Below are 6774 nucleotides of genomic sequence, written 5' to 3'. Positions count from 1 at the left end.
TTTTGGTTTTATGCCCTGGTTTTTGACTTGCAGGCCAGCTCGGCTGTTCTTGTATTTTCACAGTTAAATTAAGTTTGGGAGAAATAAACAGCATGATAATCTCAAATTTACAAAAATCATCTTTGTAAAAGTTGATTTCCTTGACAACCACTGGACTAACTTGGGTCATTAAAATGTAGTGGAAACTTACCTGGGGAAAATTTCCACAGTTTTTCTGTGCACAGTTAGGAAAAAAAACAACACATTAACTATTAAAGGCACAAATACTCCAGTGGTTTTTTTTGCTCACATTATGGCAGCTGCACTTTCCTCCTCACATGAACACGCACAAATCCAGACGAATATCTGTTATGCTTCACTGTGAACTTATGCAAATCTGAACACGAACGGCACATGAATACCAATATAGAATAAAAATAGCCGTATCTCCGGCCTGTCTGCCATGTGTCATGTGAGCAGACCATCTAGGGCCAAAGAATCTCAAACATCAATGGAACAGTGGACAATATGTCTGGAATAACACACAAAATAAACACGTCTTGGTTTTTAAAGCACATAGGTGTCATTCTTAACCTTTGTTTCTAAATATAATGACGTCACTGCTGCAGAATGGAACAGTGGACAATTTTAGCATCTACAAATTCCAATCGATGGCAATGGCAGGACTGGGACTTTTTAAGAATCATGTAGTTGAAAATTAAGGCTAATTTTTTACAGCTTTACTGAAAAGACTGCAAGGTCTTTTGTGAAATACTTTCATCATCGTCATCTGGAGACATACCGCGTTTCAAGAACAACTTGAAAACAAGGTCTTTATAGAAAATTGATTCACAGAAAGACACATCTGCAACATACTACAAACAAATTAGACTTGGTGTTTGAAGTTAAGCATGCAAACCGGTGGTTGCAGACAAAGGAGGAGGTCAGGGGCTTAAAATGAAGTGAACCTCCACCCTGAACCCTGATGAGATTTTTACTGCAGTGCAGGAGCCACATTTCATCACAGCTGAAGGGTTGTCTGTTGTCAATTAAGATGAGGACGAGAACCACACATAAGTGGACAAATACCATTCACAAAGCACGCAGGCTGTGTGTTACTGAAACACTGCAGAGAGGTTATGGTTTCCATTTCTTGTTGGTTACTGATTTAACCGATGTGAAATGGAAACCATTATCCCTCTGAACGCAAATGGTGTCACTTGCTGTGTGCCAGCATCAAACCAGCATTTTTCACCGTTACTGTAGAGATGTATTAAATGAAACCCAGCTCAGACAGCAATGCTGCTGAGAACTTAAAGTGCAATCTGAGCCAAGTCAGTGAATTATTATTTCAGCTCAAAACCCTAAATAAGAGCAGCCTGAAAAGATCTGGCAGATTCATTTGGTCTTTAAAGAGGTCGGTTGCTGCAGGAAACCAAATGCATGCAAAGTGGGGGGAAATGAGAAGAGACGCAGCATGAGCAGAAGTTCATATTAGATGCAGTGGAAACTACACACTGTATAAAGCAAGTTGCCGTTGTTGGGTTCATAATACCAGAGATTGGACTGGATTAAAATAAAAATAAAAACACTCGGACTGTATATCAAAAGTTGTTTTTTTTTGTCTCTTTATTGACTTAAATAAGCTAAATAAGGGGTGGGGTGTTATTGTTTTTACCTTGTGAGTTTTATACTGCAACAGGAACTGCCACGGAGGTGTTTTTTGAATACTTTATCAGGTGTTTCTGTCTCTGTGGTTACATTTTATCAGCATGCCTCAATAACGCTGGACCTAAAACCAGTCAAAACTTTACAATGTTAACTACATTCCTGTAATCACGATCGAGAGGTTGGGTGTGGTCCAACACTACTAAATGGAAGTAGGGGCCCAAAGGTCCTGTGGCTCCTTTCCACTGTTGGATTTTTAATACATGCATAACTCCTAACATGAGACATCTTTATCTTGTATAAAAGGAAACAAAATGGTGTGGTTCAAGAACTCGCTAGCATCAGCGATGGTCTGATCCCATTGCCAGATGTTCTCTAGCTTACCCATAATGCAAAAAAAATAAATAAACACTATGTGAAATAAACAATGTGGTAACTTGTCTTAAATATCCGTCTCTTGTGCCTACTATGCAATAAAGCCTCAGTGTTTAATTATACACTTTCCCAGCTTTCCTTATGCAGCATACAAACACATACCACACACCTTTACAAAAGTAAGACACAACTCAGTGGATTTTAGGTACTCTTTGTAATTTTAATTCCCATAATTTAGTTTAAATGCAGACATTTTCTCACTAAATCTTAAATAAAACATTACAGTACGATATATGCAAATCAGAAGAGCTTTAAGATTTTGTAGAAGCAGGCTACAGTTTCTTTAGATTTTTTTTATTTCTTTTTTAATTTATTCATTTGTATTCATATATATATGCATCTTATTTCTGAAGGACCGGACAGTTAAGTAGCAGTAAACAGTAAAGAGACATCACAGAGCTGTAAAACCTGCAGGCCAGCCAAGGAGCACATTCTATTACAAAACAGACCCGACAACTAGGAGACAGCACGCCACATCCAGATGAAAGTCTGAGCTGATGCTGCTCCGCCTTTGGGAGGCGGTGCTAGTCCCACACACACAGGAGAGGGCGCTATTACACCAGGGCAGGTGGAGCTACACACGACCACTAAAGTGACGGCAATGTAGTTGCACCTTCACGAGAAACGGCTTGTATTGCACATTCAGGGAGAAAGAAATGGCACATTCTGTTTTTTTTGTTTCGTTTTTTGTCTACAAAAAGGTTGATAAACAGTTGAAATGCGGCAGAAGCACAGCAGCTCCCGTCTAAAATGCTGTCCCTCTCTACGGGGAGGGAACGTGTCAAACTGCGCCCTCTAGGGGCCGTGGTCATCCCTACGCCCAATCTTTTTTTGCGTTTGTGATCAAATTTTGAAAGTGTTCGGATTTTACAGGGAACCACGTTAGATGTATATATTTCCTGTTGCCGGCTCAGGATGTAGCCCTTTCTCTCAGATACTTAAAGCTGCCAGCAGAAGGCGATTTTCACTTTCCCTCCCCATCTTGAGCAGTGCATCCCTTTTGGCCTATCAGGACTGAGAATGCATGGAAAACAATATAGAAAATGACAGTGTGAGTTACAAAGGGGGGCTGCAGCAGAGGATGGTGACACTGCACAAATCAAACACGCGATGCATGCCGGCTGACCTCAGTCCATTCACAAACAAACCTCCTAATGCATGAAGGAAATAAAGTTTTTTCCGGCTCATTATATTGTTTAGTAAATCTTGCACCAGAGCAACAAACTTCCACAAGCCTCAGAGTAGAAAGCTGGCAAATGAAAGAGTCTTTCTTCAGCTTCTGACTTCATATTATGAATATAGATTTTTAAGGTTTAAACTGCTTTTATTTCAGCAGTTATAAATGCCATAGTATAAAATAGAATCCAAAGAAATAAAATAGCACAAAATGCTATCCTCACGACTGCATGAGAGATTTAAAAAATTTTGAGGCTACCGTCTGCTTTTACTAATTTTTGTCATTTTTGTGCCATTTGCTTGAGGCCAGAGCGCCTCAGCTGTTTAGCAATTAGAAGTTGGCTGTAACACTGGCTTGCTTTAAAGACAAAGGGGAAAAAAAACATCCATGAAAGCTTCAGATCTCTGCTGCATATTTTCCTGGGTGGGGGGGGGAGGCTAAATGTTTTGTGTCATCACAAAATTCCTTCTAAATATTCTTCCTCCGGGCATCAGAGAACAAACACAAAAGGATTTGAACACACCGGCTCTGTGCAGCCCCATTGAACAACACACAGCCTGTGGAAAAGTAGAAGGCCATGAGCTTCAACAGCGCTAACCTGCCAAAAAACAAGGAAACAAATTTCCTCACAATCAAGTTTCCAGATACCACTCATTGCATTCATCTTCATCAGGTCAGTCCTACACAATGGTTTTCTGGCACGGTGCTGTGCTGCTCTTGAAGCTCGTGGCCAAAGCAGTAGGGAAACAAAATTACAAAGTGTTTTCATCAAAAATTCAAAAATAAAAATGGTAATTTAAAAATCTGATCTACTGGCAACCGACACATCAGTCTATATGTTAGAGGAACCCACCGGGCTGAGAGGAAGTGTGGCACATGGCACCCTGAAATAAGACCATTTCTCAGTATTGCTGCGATTACAGTCTTACAACAACTAATCCCAATTGGCTAGATTTTACCATCAGCCCCACAGAGTGTCCTCCAAAGTGTCCGGAAGCTCATCCCGGTTAAAACTCAGATATGGTAGAAAAATATAGTTCTGATGAAATTTCTCTAGTTATCCTCTTTATTACTGAATTGCACCCATACATGTAGTGTTAATGCATTGTAGTAGCAGTGTAAGGTGACGGGGGTCAGGATCAGCACTACCGCTACAAGAAACAAAATGAAAAACGAGTCACTGCGCACACACTTGCTCTCGCTCTCTTTCTCTCTAGACACTTCTGGTTATTTTTTAAAAATTTTTTTTACTTGCACTTAAAAACTCACGGTTAATAGTTTGTCTTTCATTGGCATCATTAGGCAACAGTTGTTTTTTTGTGGGTTTTTTGTTTTTCAGATAACTCTACAATATGGTTACGATGTAAACACCACAGTACATAATTAGTTTACTTTTTCTGCACAAAGTAAAACACAAAGTTACAAGGCAAGTGGCTACGTAAGCATAGATTTGTTCATGAGAGAGAGAGAAAACAAACAAACAAACAAACAAACAAACAAAACAAGAAATGAGGAAACACACCACAAGAACAAAAACAACTTGCGACACCTGGCATCGAGTTTGTTCAAATTAAAAGAAAAAAAAAAAGACTTTGTTCATCTACAGGTCAGGTGACCGTTTTAAAAAGCTGGTGATGATCAGTTCTACCTCCGAATACAACCTTAAGTCCTAAGACAAAAGTCTTGTGATATTTTTGTGGCATGAGCAGCCTTGAAACCCTCACCGGGCTGTGATTCACACACCTCATGACATGGCGCTTAGACTGAATCAGATGTGATTGAGAGACTAAATGCTTCTCTGCTCCAAACAACACCTGCCCATTTTGAGGAGCTACTCGTGTGGCTTGGATTGAGTCCTCTTCCTTTCGACGTCTGCATAACGCTTTACAATTTAAGTATTCGATATGACAGATCACAAGGCCTTAGCTTTTTGCATGTCTCACTCTGTTAGATTTGAAACCTGGACTCGGATAATCTCGGATAACCGCGGTGCGAGATCTGAGATGATCTGAATATGAAAAAATGTAAAGGTTCATCAGTGGGCAGGGAGCCTTTGATATAAGGAAATGACTCCTGCTTTATCCAAAGTCAAAGGCATATGGATGATGATATGCAAACATTTTTACTAAACTTAATCAGTGCTTTATTTTTTGTACATCTGATCAGTTTTGGCATCTGCTGTACCTCATTTATCTGGCATACAGACATGGTGACAACAACTTACTTTGGCATGGTTCTGCTCTCTAAAGAGCAACCTCACTGTCCCTCGCTATCTGCGTATCTCCTCGAGGAGGGAGCCGTTAACAAAAGAACCTTCTGTCAATACTGTTCAATTCACCCAGGCAATAAAACAGTGAATGCAACGGCAACTCTCACTTCCTCTGCTGTGGATGGGTTTGGTAAAGCAAAACACTTTGTTCTAATCAATATTCTTCTGCCAACTTCAGAAAAACCTGCCAAGTGTTCATCGGTGGGAGTTTCCCATGAGCAGCGGGGGTTGAAACTAACCGTGAATTCTGACATCATTATGAGGTGAAGAGGCCCCCCCCCCCGCCCACCCACTTTTCTGAAACCATTCACACTCACACGCACGCACGCATCCCCAATCCCCCATCCCAGACCCCCACATCCAAACTCTTAAAGGACATTATTTACAGTACAAATTACAGTATAATACATCATTAAAAAATATGAGATCTCTAAAAACATACAGGAGCTCTTGACAAAAACAAAAAATCAACTCTTTAGTAAATTAGGTTCCTATGGTATCATGTGAAAAATAATAATAATAATAATAAAAAAACAAAAGCAGAGTGACAGTCTCACCGCTCCTCTCTGAGGCGTCCGTTCCGTTTGGCCCCAGTTGTACCGGCTAGCATGTTGAAAGTGAGATGACAGATGGGTTTGGTTGACCACGCGCACATCTTTTCTTTTGTTTGAAAGCAAGCCGCAATACAACGAATCACACTCGACCCAATATCACAATATGTACAGTTTAGTTTTGTTTTTTTGTTGTTTTTTTTCACCCCTGGCATTTTGGAACAATGATAACGATAATAAAAAGTAAGCACTTGACCGATTGTGCTGCCTAGAATTTCAGGCAGAAGGATATGGATTTACTGCAGGCGAGTCTGCTGGCTTATGTTAGCAGAATAAACTGCTTTTTGATCATTTTTATTTCTGTATTTTTTATATTTACGTGGTTTTGTTTTTTAAGGAGACTGTCACGTGTTTTGTTAGAAGTTACCAGTAAGTCCCCTGTTATTGTCTTATGTACAGCAGATTGAATGGTACACTAGTTACACTTTTGTTTTTTAATCAATCCCACCAAAAAGAAAGAGAATAAATAAAAACCGATTGGGAACTCAAATGAGTCAAAAAGATCTCTGCACTACGGAGCCAGGCAGCATGTGAACCAACCCTCCTCACATCTACAGTACAACCAAGTCCACCTGTAAACCATCCTCCCTTCTTCCTCGTCACCCTTGTGCATCGACTCTCTTCCTTCTCTTCTA

The sequence above is a fragment of the Aulonocara stuartgranti genome (assembly GCF_965226115.1).
Source record: "Aulonocara stuartgranti genome assembly, chromosome: 12".
NCBI lineage: Eukaryota > Metazoa > Chordata > Actinopteri > Cichliformes > Cichlidae > Aulonocara > Aulonocara stuartgranti.
The sequence above is the reverse complement of the archived record's forward strand: the minus strand, read 5'-3'. Positions refer to the sequence as shown.